Source organism: Bemisia tabaci, chromosome 3 (assembly GCF_918797505.1).
Source record: "Bemisia tabaci chromosome 3, PGI_BMITA_v3".
In the NCBI taxonomy this organism is placed as follows: Eukaryota; Metazoa; Arthropoda; class Insecta; order Hemiptera; family Aleyrodidae; genus Bemisia; species Bemisia tabaci.
In genome coordinates, this window is record NC_092795.1 from 1,339,363 (window position 1) to 1,363,291 (window position 23,929).

General features: G+C 40.9%; 1 protein-coding gene across 4 annotated transcripts in view; it reads right to left on the reverse strand.

Annotated features, from left to right (window-relative positions):
• LOC109038577 (uncharacterized) overlaps window positions 1-23,929 on the reverse strand; it is a 353,696-nt gene that overhangs the window by 320,512 nt on the left and 9,255 nt on the right. The gene's annotated exons all lie outside the window — the stretch shown is intronic.

Genomic DNA, 23,929 nt, shown 5'->3' on the forward strand with positions numbered 1-23,929 from the left:
AAAAATAGCTCGATAAAAAAATCCGATCGGACAGCCTACTTTTCTCAAATCCTGATTTTGCGACCGATATTTCCTCAAATCCTAATGAAATCGGGATTAAATCCTGATTGACCTCAAATCCTGATAGAAGCGGGGAAATGGGGAAAATCCTGACGCTAGACACCCTGTATTATTAGTTTAAGTTGTGTGAGGCAAACACTCGCTCTTGACAACTGAAAACTTGACACAAACTGATTGCGATAGACGCACGAGGACGAATTGTCGCATCACTGCAGGCGTTTCTACATATATAACCACGTTTCTGCTCTCATCGGCAGAGATACAGGGTTATTCAAAAGTCACGCACCACTAGCCATAACTTTAGTTCTAATTATTATATCGATTTGCGGTTTAAGACGTTTTTCCTTATATCGAGGGGGGAATTTTTTATGGGTACTTTTCAGTTTTTGATCCCCTCGGGGAGGAGGGGGCGGGGGGCAACTCAAAAATTTCAAATGGCCACGCCCCTCATGGCTAGTGGTGCGTGACTTTTGAATAACCCTGCATATTACAACCGAACGGAGGGCCTCCTGTTCAATCCCTATTGTATGATAGATGAAAGCCAATAATGACATCCTTCAATCTACTTCCTTATAAATTCGTTGATCCTATCGTGCACTTATAATCGACTTAAGGGTGAATTGGGTCCCGAAATCACCCACCCCTAACACCACCACCATCTTCAACAAGTACAAACATAGTGAAAATTTTGATTAAAGGGTGTTCTTCAGGAGGAAATAATGGACTTGCGAAGGTGCCTGTCTTATCTGAGTGAGGACATCGATAGTAAAATTTTAGAAAAAAACAGAAGAATTTTCATCCTATCACAATTTGAAGCTTCGGCTTTTTCCTTCGATAAAACTATAGGTTCATAATATTTTGGACGTTTCTTGTATCATCTCTATAATCCCCTTCTACTCACACGAAAATGAGAACGACATACTCAGGATCTAGTAGTAGACCGCTCGTGGACGCGGTAAAATGTAATAAACGCGTTACGGACTGCGAAAGTTGTGTGATAAGGTGTGGATTTTAGAAATTTGGTCGTTTCCGCGAAGGATAAACGTAACTTTATTCAATGTTGCAAAATTGACTCAAAGAAGGTAAATTTTCAAGGTGTCTAGCAATTTTCACAGAAAAAATCCCCGACATTTCCCTGATTACCCAGAAAAAAACGGCCAAAAAACAGAAAAAATTTGAAATTCCCTGACAGACGGAAACAATTATTTCCTGGCATTTCCATGACAAAAAGGAAAAATATCCCTAATTTTTCGACACGTTTGAAGTGATTAGATGTAAATAAGACTTTTTTCATGTCTTAGGAATATAATGTAATAAATAGAGGGAAAAAAATGTTTGGGGGGGTTGCCCAAAATGCGAGATACTTTTGCCTCATTTTTAAAAAAAAGACATCAGCAGAAATTCTGGTAGAAATCTTCGCAAAAGTAAAAGTCGCAAAACGTTTCCCGAAAAATCCGTGTTTTTCGGTTTCCCTGCCATTTCCCTGGCACGAAAATCGCTTACAAAATAAAATTCCCTGACATGCCGAATTCTTGCGGATTCTCTGACGTGTTCCCTGATTTCCCTGACACCGAAAAAAATTCCTGACATTTGCCTATTCTTCCGGTCGCTAGACACCCTGATTTTCAGAAAAATCTGACTGCGCGTCCCCTGTTGAAAATGCGACCCATTATGGGTGGCATTTCCCGTTTTTCTTCTTTGTCTATGACTTTGTCTATGAATTTCAATAATGAGCCCGGAGGGTAGATGTTGCCCGACAAGAGCGGAACCGTAAGCCCTTCCTGGGAAATAATAACCCGGAGGTATTATCGTTAAAAGGCTCGTTGCGCTAACGGCTCGCGTTGAGACTGGGCGTTAGAGCGCGGGAAAATGAAAGGGAAGAAACAAAGCCGCCAATAAAACGCCAAGAGCTACAACAACACCGCCAAGAAGGCTTATCTACCGCCACTATGCTTTTTCCTTGTCATGTCGCTAAATGCACACGCCCCGCAGGGAGTCTTCCATAGCGATTATTCCCACAATTCGGCAGCCTCGCTCGCCTAATTCTCAACTTGACGCACATAAAAACGTAAATACATTCCGCCATGGGCCCTCTTGTCCACATGACTCAATGCTCCACCGGGCTCATAATTAAATGTATTTACGTCAGTTTGTGAGCCTGGGTCGTCTAATTGTTAACTCGTCATGCCGTGACTGCACCAGGAGCGGGAGACTGCAGTTACCTATCCGGATCTTCATTGCACACCAGACACCAGGGGTTCCCGCCGTTGGGCACTTTTGAGGGTGGCCTCGACGAAAATGTAAGGAATTCGCCGGAAAAGTAAGTCCTTTCTCGGACGATGGAACCCAACTTCATTTCAAGGTTGTCAAATAAGCACTGAAAAAAACTCCGGCCGTGGAAGCCGTAGTTACGGGCTATGTAGTTGGACTTACCGTCCGCGTTCTGGCTTCAGAGGCCGAAAGTCCCGGGCGTAACACCCGGAGCAGTAGAAGCTACGGATCCAGCACCCGGAACTTTCGGCTTCTGAGCCTGGAGCGGTCGCTTTGGCAATATAGTCCGTAACCATTTTTTCCAGTGAGTCAGTTGCACTAGTCACAGAATCATGTGTTTGATGCTCGATTCTGGTGGATTAGCTAAAATGAATAAGATCCGTCCAAACAGCAAGTTTCTATGCGCGATATTAACCGAGATATTGCGCTTTGAACGATTCGTTTAATGACATCATCCACCGCGGTGGCGACACCCTTGGTTTCTTCCACCTTGCTTTCATTTGTCAGCGATACACATTTTCACTGGTTACTCATAGAGTCCCTTTATACCCAGAGTTAAGACAACTCGATTATCAGCTGACTGGCAGCCGGCCTTGGCTGGCCATGGAGGCCGAAACGAGTGCACCCAAACGAACGATATAAGGATCAGGAATCCTGCGATGTCTGTCACACAAAAACAACAACATCAACAAATTGATCAGTTAAAAAGAAAATGAGATTGGTTTGTGAATAATTTCTTAATCTATTTTCATTTTGGACCGATGGAAGTAACAATTTACTCTTGAAAAACCACAAATAGGTAATATTTTCATTATTCTTGTTCACATTCGAGGTACCGCCATCTTGGTGCACTCGTTTCGGCCTCCATGAGCGAGAACCAATCAGAATTGGATTTTTTTTAGGCCACTTTCAGCCCAACCCTGGCCCAACCAAAAGTGAGTTGTCTTAACTCTGGGTATAAAGGGACTCTAGTTACTCAACGTGAAACTCGAATGAAAGCAAGGTGGAAGAAACCAAGGGTGTCCTTACGGCAGTGGATACCGTGCTACCGTGCGGTGGACGTCATAAACCGAAGTTTTCAAAGCGCGACGTTTCGGTTAATATTGGACGTAGAAAGATGCTGTTGGAATGCATCTTATTGTTTTAAGCTGATCTACAAGAATCAAGCATCAAAACATGAATTTGTGACCGGCGCAACTGACCTATAAACTGGAACAATTCAATTTTTCCCAAGAATGCACTTGTGCGACTTTAGTTCAATATTTGTCCGATACTTGTATGAGATGAGACGAAAAATCAGTGAAGTTTTCGGTTAGCGATGTCCAAGTTCCTGCTAGAACAAATGCAATGTGCGATGGTAAATTTGGCAACGCTCACATGAAGTTGGATTCTCTCGCGAGGGAAACGATGAGTAATGCCGCACGATGAATCCAAACATGGGAAAATTTGGTCCTTACTTGTGATTACAGGTAACACCGCGCCATCTGCCGGCCAAATATCACAAGCGCCATGCGACGTTTAAACATTTCCACCGCCATTTTATTTTTTTGCAGAGAAATTCTTCAACGAAGCTGTCCGAAAATTTAACCGAATTTTCTTTGTGCTGCCGATAAAATTCAGTGAAATTTTCTAACACATTCATCCAATAATTTCTCCGTAAAAAAATAAAATGGCGGCGGAAATTTTAAAACGTCGCATGGCGCTTGTGACACTTTTGTCGGAAGGTGACGGCCTATAGATGTAGCAGGGTAAATTAATTTGTAAAAATTAATGGGTCTGTTCTATACAGGAGAACAGTCAACCGACACGATTCACACGAAAATCACGCTGAGCCCATTAGAAATTGTGATTTTGCAGATGGAAGAAAGAAATTACATTTCAACGCAGCAAAATTTTCACTCGCTAATTGTAATTTTTTGAGGAAAATTTTGTGCATTATATAAAAGGAATCCAGCAGCGCTGTACCGTGCTACGGTAAAACGCCGTATGATCATTTAATTGTTGCCAAATTTCTCTATTATTTGAGAGGAACGTTATGCATATTTTCCTTGGAATTTTCAGAAACTTTAGGGTAAGATGCGTACCTACAAAGTTGCCTAAATAATGGGAAGAAAAATATTTACAACAGCCCCAATAAATTCATATTTTATCAACGGAAATTTGGCAACGTATGATGATTCATTCAGCGTCTTTCCTTGGCACGGCAGAGTAGGTCCTCCGTTTGGTGGTAAAATATCTCTACCGATGAAAGCAAATCCGCGTGTTTTACGAGAACGCCTGCAGTGATGCGACTATTCGTCCTCGATGGATGAGCGTGTTGCGTACAAGAGTAAATGAAGGCGCTTGGCTTTTCTTGCTGCCTGGGAGTTTATACTCTTTAAAATCGCATGACTTCGGTGTTTAACTCGTTCACCGGCTTTGTCCATTACAATGGATATTCATTTTGGGCACTTGAAAATCAAGTTGAATCAAAGGAATGGTTATATTTTTATTTAGTTTTATTTATTCGACGTAACATACCTCCAGCGCCATTTGTCATGAGCAGCGCTTTCATTCTTACGATTTGCGAATTTACTAGGATTACATCAAAAATAACTTGTCATTTTTTCGTTTTTCCGGATTAACTGAAGTGCCTCTGTTCATATTTGTGCCCTAAAGCGCCGGGTAGCCTCTTCTCCAATTATAAGATCCCTATTGTTAGTTTATGTCTCCATGATGAATTTTTCGCTTGGACAAAGTCAGTCGGAAATTTTTTGTGCCGTTAAGAATTTTTTGAAAATCAATGTACATTGTGATGGACAAAGCCAGTCAATGAACTATAATGAGCAAGGAAGACATAGAGGGGGGATGTGTTCATCCCCTGAGACCTTCCCCCGCCCCTGCCCCTTAAAATATTCGTCTTAAAATTGGAAATATTGATGCAATTTTGGTTATCGCATTTTTTTTTTAAATTTCCAGTATCTCGACCCCCCCCCCCCCCCCCCCCAACAAAACAACTGAAATAACGCTTCCAGAGTTTAGAGGGGCTCTTTTTACATGATTTGGTGCAAGAAACACCTAAAAATTGATCTTCTGACTGCAACTAATGATGTTTGAGGACAAAAAAAAGGGGAATTTGAGACGGAAACCATTTAGGTTCCTGGTTTTTCTTTGGAAGCAGATCTTTAATATGCTATCATAAAAAGGACAATTTTTGCAAACCTCCAGTAAAATTCACCAATTCAGCTTCGGTGATGGGTCCTTGAAAGGGATTGAAATAATTCACCACTACAAAAAATATAAAATACGGAAGAAAATATACTGCGAGTTTTGTGAATATTAAGGTAGGTTCGCACTTTCCATGAAGTTCGTAAAAATCATAGAATTGTTTCATCCATGCTTGGTAATTTTATGCAAAGGCAGATCATCGTAATCCCTGGCAAGGATCCATTTCCAAAGTTGAATTTCACTTGAGGTAAGCAAAAATTGTTATCTTTAAGATACGCTATTTTGAGGGATTCCCTTAACCTCCCTTAATGACAATGTAAGTAAAACGGAGCCTCCTCAGGGAAGAGGATGTTCAAGGAGCGACGATGAATATGACCCATAAAGCTGGCAGCGCGGAAAAAAACCCGGTTCCCGACAATAATTCGACAGCATTAATTCCCGCGCAAAAGTAGAGATTACGAGCCGACGAAATCACCCTAGGTGCTCGTGAGCGGAAACTGGTAGGGGTCGTGGGGGTTGGGGGGGGGGGGGGGGGGCTCGACGCACGAGCCGCAATTCGCACGCAACCAAAGATACGAGAGTTCTCAAACGAATCAACTTCTGTGCCAACAGCTGCGCGCGCTTTCAGACCTTTGAGTGGCAGCTAAAGTTATTTTACGACATCTGCAACTTTGTGGCACGACGCCAAACCGGTTCAAAATCAGCTGAATTTTTAGGCTCACTCCGGAAGTAACATCATGTAAAGGAAAAGCTGAGCTTTTGAGGTAAACTTTCGGCGTGAATTTCTAACGGCTGCGCACGCTTTTTAGGGAGTTAAACTATAGAATTACCCTCTGCAGATTTTAAAGTATCGCAAATTGCAGCGGCGGTTGTAACCCTCGGGTAATAAGAGGGTTTACATTTATGGGTTATATATATGTGCGAGGGGCAAGTTTCTTAAGGTTTACGGTCGGCACACCTATACTTTTCTAGTACTTCATTTTCCATGATCTTAAACTCGTGGACGTCTGTAGGTTATGTTTGTATTTTATATGATTCTCGATGAAAACTTTCAGTAAAAAAAGTGGTAGAACAGCGCTGGGTCCACACTATTCTTGGGAGGCTGAAAGTATTTTCACTGGATTCCTTGGGGTCAATTTACCCTCTGAAGGTTGCGCCCCTGAAACTCAATTTAGAGTCGTTCTCTATGGAAAGACAGGCACGGATACGGATGGCCTGCGGGCCCATTATTGAAATTGATAGACAAAGCTATAGACAAAGGGGACAAAAGACATATGGAGAGATCCTATTGGTGGAAGCGGGTGGTTGCAATGGACAAAGTAGGTAGGTAATAGACTAACTAACGGCAACCCACGAGAGACTAGTCAGTTAGTCTATCATTTTCTCCCTTTATCTATAGGAAACACCCATGTCAACCAATAGGATCGCTCCATACTCCCTATGCCTTCTTTGTCTATGGCTTTGTCAATCAATTTCAATAATCAGTCCGCTGGATCACCCTCTTTATCCAATATCATCGGTCAAGTTGTCATTATCTAGCCGATTCCCAGACGCAACTCTAATCGAAAGTCGCAAAACTGACTCGTAAAATTCATGTATTGCAAGAATATGACTGCAACTTCTGTCCAACATATTGCTGATCTTTTCGTGTGGTCAGAATAAAAATTAGTGAATTTTTCAGGGTTGCCACAAAATTTTGAAAATGAAATTCCCTGAGATTTTCCTGATTTCCCTGACACATTTTGGTGAAATTCCCTGACGATTGAAGATGTGACGGATGGTTAAGAAGGCATTTCAATTTCTTCCTGAAATTTCAAGGTTTCCCCTGACATTTTAAAATACCCTGGCTTTTTCTTGTTTCTCCGATATTTCCTGACTGTGGCAACCCTCAGCTGACCCATTCTCCTCCGTATTGTCTTGTCTCGTTCTGGTCTTGTTTTTTCCGGGAAACAAGTTCAAGCATACAACAGGGTGGCCACAGAATTTCGATATTGAAATTCCCTGACATTTTCCTGATTTCCCTGACACATTTTAGTGAAATTCCCTGACAATTGAAGATGTGACGGATGGTTTAGAGGGCATAATTGAAAATAATTTTCAGGCAAAATGTCTTGTCTAAAATCTCATACCCATTCTAGAGAGCAAATGAAGGTGATTTAACACATTTTCCCTGACATTTCCCGGTTTTCCCTGACTGTGGCGACCCTAATTTTTCAGTTAGACTGCTCCAGTGACCATGTAAGTTGGCCCGAGCACTAACTTTTCGGGAAGAAAGCCTTTCCCCTACCTGGTTTCTCACTTAATATCCGCCCGAATTTCGCATATCTTCCGTTTCTCCTCATCGCAGCTTCCATCAAACCGCAATTGCCCGGAAACTAGGACCGCACATCTTATCTGATAAAATCGTTCGCCCTTTAGACCGATTCTGGGGGGTTAGGCTAGACTAGTTGATGAGTCAACTGTTGATCTAATTTCATTACGTGAACGTAGAAGAAAAACGGGGTAAAAAATCACTGATGTGTGATCAATTTTCAAGGACAATTCTGTAATTTCTCCGACGATTTTAAATAGATTAAAACGCGTAATATCCAAAATCTAAGCTCAGATTCGGATTCCTCGTGAAAAATTGATGAGATTGCATGTATCATACGTTAGAATAGCGTGAAGGAAAAAGGTTTAACGACGCGTATAGATTCTCTTTGAACTACGCCGCCGCGCTGCGCCGCGCCGGTCGCCCGAGATGCAACCGAACGGTGAGGCGCCGGCCGGCGCTAAGCATTCGGTTTCGTCCCAAGGAATTCGTCACGATAAATTCTTATTCTTCCTCCTCCGCTGACCCACTGAGCACTACCCATGTTGCCACGTTGGATTCATATGCTCGAATCAGTATGTCTACGTTACGTCTCTTTCCTTCACGCTATGATCGGGTATGATACATGAAATTGTATCAATTTTTAACGAGGAATCCGAATCTGAACTTCGATTTTGGGTATCACGCGTTTTAAGTCAAATTTTCCAAATTCGAAAATCTGAAATGACTGACGTGGCTTAAAATGCCATCTCGGCTCCTGTTCGATGGATTTTCCTGAAATTCGGTGTCAGGGTATGATACATGAAATCGCATCGATTTTTTACGAGGAATCCGAATCTGAACTTCGATTTTGGGTATCACGCGTTTTAAGTAAAATTTTTCAACTTCAAAAATCCGAAATGACTGAAGTGGCTTAAAATGCCATCTCGGCTCCTGTTCGATGGATTCTCCTGAAATTCGGTGTCAGGGTATGATACATGAAATCGCATCAATTTTTTACGAGAAATCCGAATGTGAGCTTCGATTTTGGGGATCACGCGTTTTAAATCAAAATCTGTCAAAATTTAAAAAATTCAAAATTCGAAAATCCGAAATGGCTTAAAATGCTATCTGGGCCCCTGTTCGATGGATTTTTCTGAAATTCGCTGTCAGGAGGTATTTTTCGACGGGAAACTCGAATTTTTAGTCCATTTTTTTTAAATTCTCCAATTCAAGATGGCGGACGTGGGCTAAAATGCTATCTCGGTTTCTATTTGCTCGAGTCTTGTGAAACGCGGTATCACACGGTATTTTTCAACGGAAAACTCGAATTTTTAGTCAATTTTTTTAAACTCTCAACTCCAAAATGTTGGATGTGGCCTAAAATGAGTCCCGGTTCTGGCCTCCGTTTCTGTTCGTTAGAGCTTTGAGAACCGCGGGATCTGGGGTACTTTTCCACGGGAAACTCGAATTTTTAGTCGATTTTTGAAAATTCTCAAATCCAAGATGGCGGACGTGGCCTAGAATGCTATGTTGGCTCCTGTTCGATGGATTTTTTTGAAACTCGGTGTCTGAGGGTATTTTTCGACCGGAAACTCGAATTTTTACTATGTTTAAAAATTCTCAAATCCAAGATGGCGGACGTCGCCTAAAATGCTACGTCGGCTCCTGTTCGATGGATTTATGGCGCCCCCTTACTACATGCCTACTCTTGTATTTCTGTACAGCCGCAAATTTAGGATCAAGGGGCGCCTGACCGTCTATGGACCAGGTGGAGTTTTTGTCCTGAAAATTTACGTTTAGACGGCAATTCTCTTTATATTTTGTCTATGGTTTTTATGCCCCCCCTTTCTCGCGGACTCTCTTTTCACTTTTCTTGCCTCCTTTTTCCTTCCATTTCCCCCCTTCTTTCTTGCTTTCACTGCCCAACCTTGTTTCCTTTTCCTTTTTTCCCCTTGTCCTTTCTTCCCTTTTTTTCCTTCTCTTCTTCTTTTGTGGCGCCCCCCAAAGGCTGTCGCCCGTGTGCGCCGCACGGGCCGCACGCCCTTCACACGCCCTAAGTCCGGGCCTGCGTCCTGCGTATGAGCATCAGTGGCGAGGTGTGAATGATCGATATTTTCCCATTTGAAGCTACGATAAAGAATCGATTGTTAAGGTGTTGGTTGCGAACACCCTGTTATCACGGGATTGAATGGCAGATCAATCGATATATCGCAAAGCACGTCACGCTACTGATGAGCATTCAAGAGTTTCTAAATTTCCTCCGATAAAATTTGTATTTTTCAGGGAAGTTATGACTTTTTTTCTAGATTTTCACACACTTTAGATCAAATTACAACCAATTAACGTATGAGAGAAATTTGAAGAGGAAAATATTCACAAATTTTCCTGAAAATTAGTGATTTGCCGAAAGCAATTTGGCAGGGCCTGGAGGCTTATGGGTGATTTCACGATAACAGGAATAGTTAAAATGTGAAACACCTGAGAAATAAAAGTGCACCAATTTTAACAGGATTTCATTACCTCATTCTAAAGGTATTAAACTTCCTTTTTCCAGCTTTGGCACGCTCTATTTTGATTCAAGGCAAAGTTAAAGTGATTGATAAACAAGCCATTGAATCAGGTATCAGCGCTTCCCGCGGGACTGCTGGAGGTCCACGCAAACATGGCGGCCCTGCCAAATTGTGTCGGTTACGTAACAGACACAGCTTAACCGACACTCAAAAATGTGAGATTAAAGATGATACAAAAGATGAAACTTGGCAATTCTTGAGTTATGAGGTGGAATTAATGCTGCCTTAAAAGTTTTCTAAACTTTGGAGACTTCGTTTTAGTTTAATACTATTAAATTGAGGTTTTTGCGTAGTGAGGAATTAGTGCTACACACGTAAAAATCACTGGTTTTCATAATAATTTAAGTTTTCATTGTAAAAAAAACTGACTTATTAGTAATGGTTTTGTCAAGAAGACTTCAGCGAACAATTTGATGGCAGTTTTGAAACTCCTGACTCCATCTGGCGAGATAAACACTGCACTTAATACAACTGCAAAAATTTGTTGCCAAATGTGGCGACACCTCTTTCTTATGACTTTTCTCGCTCAATAATAAACATTTCAGTTCAAACTGGCAATTTTCTTGAACACTAGAGTCTCTTTTCAGCAAATATTGCCAAAGAGTTCATGATCAGTACTGATATGTTACCGCAAATTGCTCTTTTGCTTCAAAATCGGGGTTGGCGACGCGTAACCGACCGGACATTTTCGGCCTTTAAAGTCTCATATTATTAAATATAATAATAATTCATCATATTTTTTAGCATGGATAGGTTCAGGGACATCATTCCTATTGATTAATTAATTTGGTTTTCAATCGTTTTGCCCTATGTCGTTCATAACCCACGGCGACATGACTATTCCTATTATCGTGAAATCACCCTTATACGGCGTTTTTCCTTAGCACGGCAGTGCTCCACTGAGCGGGGCAGCGACGCGAGGGGATGAACTTGCGGGGGGAGGAGGGTTGATAAAGTCGGGGGATGGTGGGGGGGGGGGGGGGTACTTTTCTGTCCATGCTGGCTGATGTGTTACGCTCCATTCTCACGATTTTGAGCCCCGCTTGTGGCCCTTTAGTGCTCATCCACACGTGGCGACGTAACGTAATATCCCTCATAAGGCGACGCGACGTCCCCTGCTATGACGTCACCGTCCGATTTCCCGCGCCGCCCCCCCCCCTCACTTCACCACCCCCCCACGTCGTCGCGTGCACTGTCGCCGTGCTACCGAGGAGAGCGAGCGATTTGCACGAAAACCGAAGGCTTTCTGCGGCTTAATGTTCGTTGGCGTTTTCTGCGCCGAAGAAATTTGAGGGTGGATCCTTGTTTTTATGCTAAACATTTATTTTGCTCTGCTAAGGGAAAACGCCGTGCGAGCATTCGAGAGTTGCTTAAATTCCTCCCATAGAATGACAATTTTTGAGGAGAGTTATGCATATTTTTCCTTGAAATTTTCAGACACTGCATAATAAATTGCGGATGAGGTTCTGTGGAAAATTGAGAGATTACCAGCAAATTCGTGTGTTATCGAAGGAAATTTGGCAACGCCTGAAGGCTCGTGCGGCGTTTTTCTTGAGCACGGCAGCATTGTCAAGATGAGAAAAAGAAAAATTCCGAAGTTTAGACAAAGCGATGAACAAAGAAGAAAAATGGGAAATGGAGCTATCCCATCGGTTGAAACGGGTGGTTGTTTTAGAAAGGGGGAAAATGATAGACTAACTATAGGGTCTCTCGTGGGTTGTTAGTCCATCCTTCGTCCATTGCAACCACCCGCGTCCATCATTAAGATGGCTGCATATTTCACTCTGCGGGCTGAGTGTTGAAATTGATAGAAAAAGCCATAGACAAAGGAGACTAATGGGATATGGAGGGATCCTATTGATGGAAGCAAGTGGTTGCAATAGACAAAGAAGGCTGGTAATAAACTAACTAACGGCAACCCACGAGAGACCCTATAGTTAGTGTACACTGAAAAAAATAATCGGTGGGATTTACCAGAGTTTGGGTGTTATTTACCATACTGTCTACTTGATTTTTTACACAGTGAAGCTGCAGCATAGTTACCAATATACCGGTATGGTAAATAACACGATACGGCTGACACTATGCGACACAGTGCCAGTGTGGCGTTCCCGACTGACTAGTATGGTAATTTCAAGCATCCAGATGCTGCGACAAACCTTGTAGATTCTAAAATCCACTCATCTTATATTATTAAATGCTTTTGATGAAAGTCGTGGATATTTTACTTACATCTTACTTTTAGAAATTCCGTTACATACACAATCAATGGCAGTTAAAGACAGTTTCAACGAGAAATAGCAGATAATTGCTTCACTGATTTCAAGTAAATGATACCAAAACCATACTTGTTATTCGCGTTAAGGTATCATTTACAGACTAAATCAGATCCACGGAAAATTTAATTGCATTAATAAATAGATAGTTCAAAATATACCCACAAAAAGACACTACATGAAAATCCAATCGCACGGTTCACGGTGGGGCAGAAGCTGCCAAATTTTGCTTAAAGTTACAGTTAAACATCAATCCCACGCACATTTGCCTCTTCATCTTAGTATGTTGAGCTTCGAAAATTTTAACAAGAATATAGATATACCTACGAACGAAGTATTCAAAAATCACTTCTAGTCGATTATTTTCAAATTACTTCCGCACTTTTATGTTTTCGAAATGACTTTACACAGAACCGATATTCACTGGATTGCAGAACAACTTTGCGAAGGTTTTCAAATTTTCAGGATTCCTTCACTTTGCAAGCCAGATTCATTGTAGCAACTCCTAACCTCCAGAAATTGGTCGATACGAATAACGAAAAAATCTCAGAAAATGTATGTGGCAGATCAATATAGATAGATTCGAAGAGAAGACGGTAGCTTTAGGGACAATTCGAACACAAATTTGGGCAAATTACGCGTGGATTCACATGGATTAATATGGATCAATAAAACACAGCCACGGACTCCGACCCTCAACGTGATAAAGAGGTCTGTGCAAAAACGGCAAAATCCGCCCACCCTCAGATTTCAACCAAACTTCGGATTTTGATAGGCCTATATGCCAATAGTAATCCCTGAAAATTTCAGCCCCCAAAAATAATTACAAGAGGGGGGGCGGGGGGTCAAAGTTGGAAAATCGTGCAAAATTCAAACTGCTATATCTCGGCAACGGTTACAGCTTTTTGAATGCGGTTTGGACCAAAAAACGCAGAGTTGTATGTAGTTTTTATTTCATGTATCGTTTGTTACAAAATTCCAACGCAACGTTGCCATTTTTGCAATTTTTTCAATTCTTATCAAATTTTGACCCCTTAAATTTGACAACATTGTAAATAGCAAAAAACGTCATCTCGCGATTTTGACCAAAATAAGATATGTTGTTCTCAATGCAATTCCCTACAAAACAGCACAAGTCGCATACTGGGGAAACGATTGGTTCGCAAGTTACAGCTTCTCAAAGTTGCGCACCTCGAGGTTGTTGCGCGCTGCGCATGGTATTAGCGCGCCTTGCCTCGAACTACAGCGACTTATTCACGGTTTAAAAACGCTTAGACGCTTTCATATGTTCTATTCTACTGTATTTTTCATTAGAAAACGAGAAAAGGTCCACGGGTACCAAAAGAAGGGGGGAGGGAGCCGTAAATGATAGCCTTTTTTTACGCTTTTCGCAATATTTTTAACTCAAACGAGCGGAATTAGGGCTCCTTGCACCCCCCCCCCCCTTTTTAACTCACGCGTTCTCTTTTCTCAGTTTTCTAAGGCAAAAATGATGTATAATTAAATGCAACATCTGAAAATAGAAAGGTGTACCCGCTTGGCGACCGAACCCAGCACCAAAAATAACAAATACACAACCAAAAATTGATGGTAATTGTTCCATGACGAAACGAAATAACATAACTATGTTTATAGTTTGGCTTACCTAAACATCTTACTCGTCATCTTCTTCCTCATCAGTTTCTACAGATGATGGTTTTCCTAGAGGGAAACATCTATTCAGAAAATCCGATGGGCCTTTAAAATTCTGTTGATATCTGCCGTATCCAAGATACCAAATGATAGCGATGATATGAGCGCATGTACCAATAGTGCGAGCACCGTTTTTGCACGTACAGTAGTTACCGATAATCGATTCTGACGAACGTTTTTTTAAATCAATTAAAATAAATATAGAATAAACTTTATTCGATTTATGGCGAGACAGCAGTTTACACTTCAAAAATTGTGATTTTTTCACTGTAAATCCGTAATTAGAAAAACTAGGCATGTAAGAGTCTTTGCACACTTGAAATTCATATTTTCCCGAGTATAAATGATCCCCGATGTAAGAGCGTGCTAATGAAAGCTGATAAGTTCCACAGAATGGTTTAAAGTCACTGCTTTCCCAGATCGGAAAATCTTGAAGATGGGCCTCTGATAATTTCTCGAAGTTCTTGTACTTCCTCACCAATGATTCACATTCGACGACCTTTTGGAGAATATTTTCTTTTTCCAAATTCGCTAACATGCAAGTAGCCACAGAAGAATCATCTTCGTCGCTGTAAAGCCTTTGGAAAAAATTATTGTGGATACCTGCTGCGATTCGAACATCCGTGTATAGATATGGATATGATTGAGAGGGAATCACCGAACGCAAGTACTTAAACCGCTTTAAACTACTATTTACAACCTCTACAACCCACCGCTGCTTTGTACAAACTCGACTCTGGTTAGCTTCTAAAGTAGTGAGCTGAGAATTATCCCTTTTTAGGCAAGGGATCGTTACTTTGAATCCTAGTGCTTCAAGGTCATCTTTTACTCGCTCAAAACCACGATCTAAAATAAAGATATCACCTGGCTTGAAGAGTTTCTTAAAAAAGTCAGTCTTTATAATGTTTTTCAAAATATCTGCATCGGAGACATTTCCTGCATACAATTCATCAGGACCTAGTACTTCAAGAATCAACCCATTTGTTGTTGTCACTATCATGGGTTTTACATAATTTCTCTTTTTTTGGCCCCCGAAAGTCTGACGCTGAAACCTAAAGTTTAAACTTTTATGTAAAAACAAATAAGTACCGTCCCAAATAGTGATTAAAGTGTCATCTCCTTCCTTCACACAATTTAAAACACGAGATATATTAGATTGTTCGGCTCGAATTTGTTCGCGCAAAAAATTCCCTAAGTACACCGGTACAAAACTATCGTTTAAATGTTGCCTGCATTCAGTAATTTTACGGCTAACTGTGCTTCGTGATATGTTTAAAATTGTTGCTATTTGCTCTTGAGTAATTCCAGCGTACAAGTACATCAAATAAGCACCCAAAACACAGTCATCTTTTTCAGGTATATACTCGAGTAGAGTCTCGAACTGCAATTTATTTAGGCCGGTCCATACCTGAATGTCATGGTCGGAAAGTTTTAAAAAAAACCCTGTCGCACTATCACTTGACTTTCCGGAGGATGAATTGTGGTATTTGCACGTTATTGACAATAACTCCTCAATTTCACCTGCACTAAAAGAAGAAGACTCAGAGCATTTATCAATGAAACCGGATAGAAATAAAGGATCCAAAACACCGTTTGTGAAATGATGAGCACAACACCGACTGCCCTCTCGTATAATGAACTTATACTCAAAAAAAATTGCACTTCTCAGCTGTTTGTTCAAAAAAATTAAATTACCTGAATCTAATGAATCTGAGCAATCAAAAATACATTTACGGTGAGTTTTAACGGAGGGAGACTTAAAGCCAATTGTCACTTTTTCAGGGGGTTTTTCCGCGACTTCCGACGATTTCCTGAGAAATTCCGCACTACATTTTAAACAAAACCACTGTCCACTTCGGCAAACTTTGTCTTTACGACTTTTTTTCTCTAACGAGACTTTACACTCAACGCATGTTTGTACATTACCACTCATCGTAAAAGAAAAATGACAGGATTTAAGAAAATAACCCGGCTCGATCGAAACATAGAGGTCAACTAATTGATCAGTTTAAACAGGTGTTATTACAATTTCCAATGTGCATGTTATCATCGGTGTTGTGCTAATCTATCTTCACGATTGATTAAAATAATACCCATAGATCAGATAAGGATTCGCAATCTCCTAACTCCGCGGTCCATCAATGATCGCGCGCCCTATGCAGTGTAAGGTAGCCAATCCTACCAAATCGTTCAGTGTTCACAGAAAAATACAATACTGCGATATTGTCGAAAATCGATGAATCGATATAGTTTAAAAATTTTAAAAATACTTCAGAAATAGCTCCTGAAGAAAATAAGAATTTCAAGTGTGTCCATTCATGCAAATTCTACTGTTTGTGCAGGGTTCGGTCGCCAAGCGGGTACACCTTTCTATTTTCAGATGTTGCATTTAATTATACATCATTTTTGCCTTAGAAAACTGAGAAAAGAGAACGCGTGAGTTAAAAAGGGGGGGGGGGTGCAAGGAGCCCTAATTCCGCTCGTTTGAGTTAAAAATATTGCGAAAAGCGTAAAAAAAGGCTATCATTTACGGCTCCCTCCCCCCTTCTTTTGGTACCCGTGGACCTTTTCTCGTTTTCTAATGAAAAATACAGTAGAATAGAACATATGAAAGCGTCTAAGCGTTTTTAAACCGTGAATAAGTCGCTGTAGTTCGAGGCAAGGCGCGCTAATACCATGCGCAGCGCGCAACAACCTCGAGGTGCGCAACTTTGAGAAGCTGTAACTTGCGAACCAATCGTTTCCCCAGTATGCGACTTGTGCTGTTTTGTAGGGAATTGCATTGAGAACAACATATCTTATTTTGGTCAAAATCGCGAGATGACGTTTTTTGCTATTTACAATGTTGTCAAATTTAAGGGGTCAAAATTTGATAAGAATTGAAAAAATTGCAAAAATGGCAACGTTGCGTTGGAATTTTGTAACAAACGATACATGAAATAAAAACTACATACAACTCTGCGTTTTTTGGTCCAAACCGCATTCAAAAAGCTGTAACCGTTGCCGAGATATAGCAGTTTGAATTTTGCACGATTTTCCAACTTTGACCCCCCGCCCCCCCTCTTGTAATTATTTTTGGGGGCTGAAATTTTCAGGGATTACTATTGGCATATAGGCCTATCAAAATCCGAAGTTTGGTTGAAATCTGAGGGTGGGCGGATTTTGCCGTTTTTGCACAGACCTCTTTATAACTGACAAACAGACAAACGAAAAATGGCGGACCACAGACCGCAGCGCAGTCAAGCGGGAGCTCTCACCACGCTGACTATACCAGTATGGTAAATTTAACCTACCAACACCATGACCAGTCGCATACAGATGCCTACAGATATCAAACGCAAGTGTTACCATGTTATTCCATACTTTTAACTCATCGTATGGTAAAAAATACCCAGCTGATGGTGAGAAATACCTAAACGATGGACAGACACACCTAACTGATATTTACAATCCGGGTATGGTAATTTTTATATCGAGTATGATTCTCACTTTCATCTAGATGCTTAAATCGACCATTATTTGGCTTTTTATCACCATATTTTTATTTACTATACCATTATGGTCAATCCCACTTCCACTTTTTTTTCAGTGTATCATTTACCTCCTCAGTCCGTAAGAACCATTCATTTTAAGCAGCAGGATCGCTCCATACTCCTTTTGTCTTCTTTGTCTATCGCTTTGTCTATCGATTTCAACAATCAGCCGGCTGTCTTTTTCGTTTATCGCTTTCAATCTTACTATCAATTTCCACGATGAGCCGGCTGACTCACCAAGTTTTTCGGATGGCTGGAACTTTGCGCCTAGTGAAAGTTACCGTGGAGCACCTCGTCGGCGATGCTTGACGGATGCGGAGAAGTCATAACTCGGGGCTGAAAATGAGACCCTGAGAGCGACAAGTCACGTTGAAGTGACATGTTGATCGTGCTGTGCGCCATGGCTCCATTCTCGGGCCCATCCCATGTTCAGGGACCCGCTGTACTCATGTTTATGTATGTGCCCCCCCCCCCTTCCCCCTTTCCCTGCATGAACCCCGCTCGGGGTGGAAAATGAAAGCTGTCACACACCACACACGCCGGGTGCGGGTGCCACGGTTCCCGGGAATCCGTCATGACGGAATCCTTGCTTTTTGAAACTGAGGCAAGAGATGCGCAGGTGCGAAAACCTTCCTACTTCTCGGGAATATCCGAGGATTTTGGCCCGGAGCAAAAACTTCGGTTACACGAATCGAGCAGTTCAGTGGACGTTTTCCGGTTTAGAGGACTGAGAATTCAGTCGAGCATAGACCGCTTCTTCGGTTCATAGAACTGAAAAACTTGGGTCGATATGGAAATTACCTGGATATTATTTTTTCGTCCGGATTTTCTTGATTTCTGAGTTGGGCTATGTAAATTTCGGAATTTTCTTCCTTCTTCAGGCCAAAAATGTTTGATGGTTGTCTAGCACTCTTTCCTCGTGCGCGTTTGGTGGTATGAGAGACACATTAACATATAAAATATCGGTAACATAAAAAATAAAAACACGTAGACTAGAAGAAATTGACTATAGTAACCGCACAGGGTCGCGACCGATATCTTACCGACCGATATCTTGATATAGAAATTGTTTGAACCCAAGTTTTTCATTTCGGTCAACTAAATCAGTCGGTTCGGTCGGTGACTAAAGGCTTAATTCTCTGATTTGAATAGGTGGTTACTCAAAAATTAGGTTCTCATAACTGACGATTTTCTGTCTGCGGTGCGTAGTGTCATCTTCTCAGCCATCGCGCCTTCAATTTTGCAGATACAACATGGATATCCATCAAGTGCGAATAGTTGTATCTCTGCGCCGTCTCAACGCGCGTCCTTTCCATTGCTTTATTTCCACATCGTATTTCTTTCTGTTTGTCTTGTGTGTGGTGGTTCTTTGAGGGCTACATCAGCAACACAGCCAAAGATAGGAGAGACATTACCAGGACGTTTCGTCGACAATTTTTTGTCGGCGCACCTGTTTTATCTAGTAGTGTACGTCCTCGCATTTTTATGGCAAAGGAGCTTTAGGCCACCTAACAGTTGAGACCACAAGAGAATGCAAACGACAATTGCTCGCGACGTTTTTGGATTAAAATGTATAATGTCTTGGAAGAATGAGAGTTTGCTTGCTTGTTTGTTTGTTTTTTTTTTTTTGTTTGATACGACGAAGAAAAATACATAATTGAGATTTTTGGTAAAAATGGGAGAACGTTAATTCTATGAGAGAAAATTCAATAAAACTCTCTACACCTCTTGGTGCGATGAGACCGAATTATATACCTGAACCGGATAAACCTTTTGATTTGCCTCAGCTGAGGGCTCTTAGATTTTTCATGTGTATGATACCTTCGCGACAACGCCGGAGTACCGTGGCGCTTTAGGTTTGTCGATCGATTCACGTTTTCATTTTTCGATCAATTCATGTCGATCGAATCGACACCGGTTTTTTTCAATAATTTGTTGATCGAATCGGTGTCGATCGATTCACGTTTTCATTTTTCGATTGATTCATGGCAATCGAATCCATACCCTCCTTCTATTTGGCTACGGAGGAGTTGCACAGTATCATAGACATACAGGGTTATCCAAAAGTCACCTACCACCCCTGTAACTTTTTTGCTAATTGAGATAGAAGTGTGAAACTTTGGCAATGTTCCTCGGTCTGAAGTAGCAACTTTTTGGTCCCCCCAAAATTTTGGGGAGCGGGGGCTGACTTTTTTTTTCAAATGTCAACCCCCCTTTTGTAATACTTCATTAGAAAGATAATAAAAAAGAAAATTTTTGGCGCAAACCGCAGGTCAAAATGTTGATTTTGACAAAATGTCGGAAATTTGGCATCTCCGGTTTTAATCGGCGGATTGGTCTGAAACGCAGAATCCTCTGGTTTTTCGGGACGAGAAATAAAACGCATCTGGCATTAGTTTTCTACAAAAGTCAATCCTTTTCAAAATGGCGGCGGTTAAAATGGCGGCTTGGAGCGGGAAGTAGATATTTAGGCTGCTTATCGTTAGATTTGTATGAGACCTGGTATCCGGGGGTATTTCGGCACGAGAAGAACGAATCTTTCATTGGATTTCTGAAATTTTGAATGACTTTAAAAAGGCGGCGAAAAAATGACGGGAAATCCATATTACCGGCCATAACACCGATTTTTCCGCCGCCATTTTTACAGTATTTTGTGTTTCAAAAATCTAATGAAAGATTCATTTTTTTCGGGCCAAGAACCTTCAGAGTATCGACGAGGACATTGCCAAAGTTTCAAACTTCTATCTCAAATAGGAAAAAAGTTACAGGGGTGGTAGGTGACTTTTGGATAACCCTGTATGTCAGACAATATCAGACTGAAGGCACCCCAAAGTATCATGATTGATTGCATCTTTTAAAAGCACGCAGTTCCCTCGCAAATTAAATCGAGTGTCGACGATAAAGAGTGAGCCTGAGCGGTAGTCGAAAAACTTACCAAGTCCTAGTATCTAAACTAGTCCTTACAATCTGTATTCAATAACGTTTAGCATGATTTTTGAACTTGATTAGAGGAAATAGTGACTTGATTCAAGCAGAAATATGCTCTAATATACCGCGTAGAAGATTTCCTTATGAATCAATAAAGCAAATAATGCTTGTTTAAAATAGAACTGGTGCTTATGTAAAAAGGAAGTCACTTGCATCAAGCAGAAACCCGCTTGCATTCAGCTATTTTATTTTTGATTCAAAATAAAATCTTCTTGACGGCATACTCAAGAATTTTTCTGACTAAATTGAGTCATTTTTTTCTCTAATGAAATTCAGAAATTCTGCTGAACGTTATTATATATGGAAGCTAGGACTAATGAGTTTTTGGACTACTACTCTCTTTTCGTGCCGTGGTATCTTGATTTATTTTGCGAGGAAAGCTCCGTACTCTTAAGGACGCCTGTCATTCTAAATATATTGGAGAGCGTTCAATTTCGTATGATATGGTGCAACACCTCTGTTGCGAAAAGTTGCTTGAAGCGCCGCGGCGCGGCAGGTGAGAGCGACCAGCGCATTGGCGCCTACAAACCTAACGGGATACTTCACGCATTGCGCAATGCGTGAAGTATCCTGTTAGGTTTGTAGGGGCCAGTACGCGTGTCGCACTGGCAGCACGCCGCACAGTGGTTTTTTAGCGGCAAAAACCCCATTTTCCGAAGATAATTTATTTTAAAAAAAAATGTTATTTTCCAACACTTAAGGGTTCACACTAACATAAGTCAATAGTATTTTTTACTGTCATTCATTTATAAGATTGCTCCAGCACGCTGAAAACAGAATTTTAATCTTGTAGAAAATATTCCTTAAAATAGGCATTTTTTTACGCAAAATTCAGCTGATCCTATTTAATTCTAAATCAATTTTTTAGAGTAAATACTTTAAAACCTGTCATCTCTAGTTCATATAGAAGTGATTCCTTGGGGGTGGTCTAAAAAAAAAAAAAAAAGCAAAAATCTTGAATGACGGGGATAAAACCAGATATTCTTCAAATTTAAAAATCCCTTCAGAATAATCGGCTTAGGAAGACTTTTAAAAAATCTGTCAAGGGATGTTAAAAGATTACAGGCATTTTCAGAGAGTCAAAGGTATGTAGTAACTGCCCTGAAAATATTTCAACCCTTTTCAACCCTGTTTAGAAGTTACAGGGGTTGAAAGTTATCAAGGGCGCGAAGAAAACACAGTTTTCGAGACAGTTCGCGCGCAGCACCGCTGTGGCCAGTTTCGCTAGGTAATTTCTTTAAAAAATTATTATGCTCTGCTATCTTAATATCTATTTGAAAAATAGAATGAAATTTCAAGCATGGTGGTCTCTAAACTTTTATCAGTCCTCAGTCCACACTGTGATCCGTGAAAATCCCCTTCTTTTCCGTATGAGAATCGGGATGGGATCCCTCTTTGATTCATAATGGTCCTTCGGAAGCAAAAGGAACGCAATAAACTTACAGTGCGTCAATTTGCCTGCCATAGGCTTGCTGTCAGAGAGATTTTTTCATGGACACCAAGCAAAGAAACTCTTTCAGCAATATTTAGTTGATACTTATGTTAGAATTGAAAGTGACCGCCTGGACTACGTCCGTCAAAATCAATCAAAATTGCGTGTAGAAACTATAAAGGTTTACAGGATTTTGTCGTCAATAAATCAGTCTTTCTAATTCTACTACAGGAAAAAGTTGTAATTTTACCATCTACATTTCAAGGGAGCCCACGCAACCTTGTCAACGCTATCAGGATGCGATGGCACATGGTTCGAAAAGAAGGAAAACCAGATATATTTTTGAAATTTACATGTAATCCCAACTGGCGGAAATCAAAACGAACTTAAAAACGGTTGAAAAACCATGTGATCGTCCCCCGCTATCGTTTCACGTGTTTTTCGATGCAAATTGGATGAATTAAAAATGATATTCTAATATGTTATATTTATTCTCTCAAAAAAATAATTAGACCGATTCAAAGACAAAACAGAAAATTAAATGAAAATAAATAAATAAATAAAAAAAACATGTGAAAGTGAAAAGTGTACAGGAAAAATAAGGGGCTGCGAAAGCAGCCCCATAAGCCCCTAGTAAATACTCAAAGGATATTTGAACTCATTCACGGCAGGCGCAGTGATGCAACTATTCGACCACGGGTGTGAGCATGTTTGCTGCCAGCCGGATTGAAGGCGCCCACACTCCAGCAAATACTCGGGTCCGTACCCGCTCTACCGTGCGATCTCCCTGGGTGGCGCGCCGCTAAATTCGCTGCAAAGGGAGGACTGCACGTCATTATCTTGACTCTCTGTCCCGTTTTTACCACAATTTGAGTGAAAGTGTATCCCTGAATTGGGAAACGATTCAGAATCTCGGTTTGGTTTATAATAATTCATTTTTTGAAAATGAAGTATGAAATCAGCGAAAATATTGCGTCAAAATTTCCGGCGACTGCAGAAAAATTCGCGGAAATCCTTCAGAAAAACTGTATATGCCTTTCGTGACAACAATGATTAAAAATAAGACATTAGTTGAGGTCTGTAACGTTGCAATCGGAGCTAAATTACGCTTCCTTACGCGTGCAGGAAAGGATATTTGAACTCATTCACGGCAGGCGCAGTTGATACAACTATTCAACCCGGGTTGTAAGCATATTGCTGCCAGTCGGATTGAAGGCGCGCCACACTCCAGCAATTACTCGGGTCCCGTCCCGTGAGATCTCCCTGGCTGGCGCGCCGCTCAAACCGCCGCAAAGGGAGGACTGCACGTCATTATCCTTGACTCTCTGTCCGTTTTTACCACAATTTGAGTGAAAGTGTATCCCTGAATTGTAACGATTCAGAATCTCGGATTGGGTTTATTAAATTCATTTCTTTTTAAAATGAGGTATGAAACGAGCGAAAATATTGCGTCAAAATTCCGGCGACTGTTGAACACCTACTTCTAAGTATTTCTCACAGAACTTAATTTAAATCTGAGAGTACTTAATCCAACAATATAATTCGTTCTTTGACAGGATTAAATGCTTGCAAGGAAGCCTATTGGAGACCTTACTTTCTAAAAAACC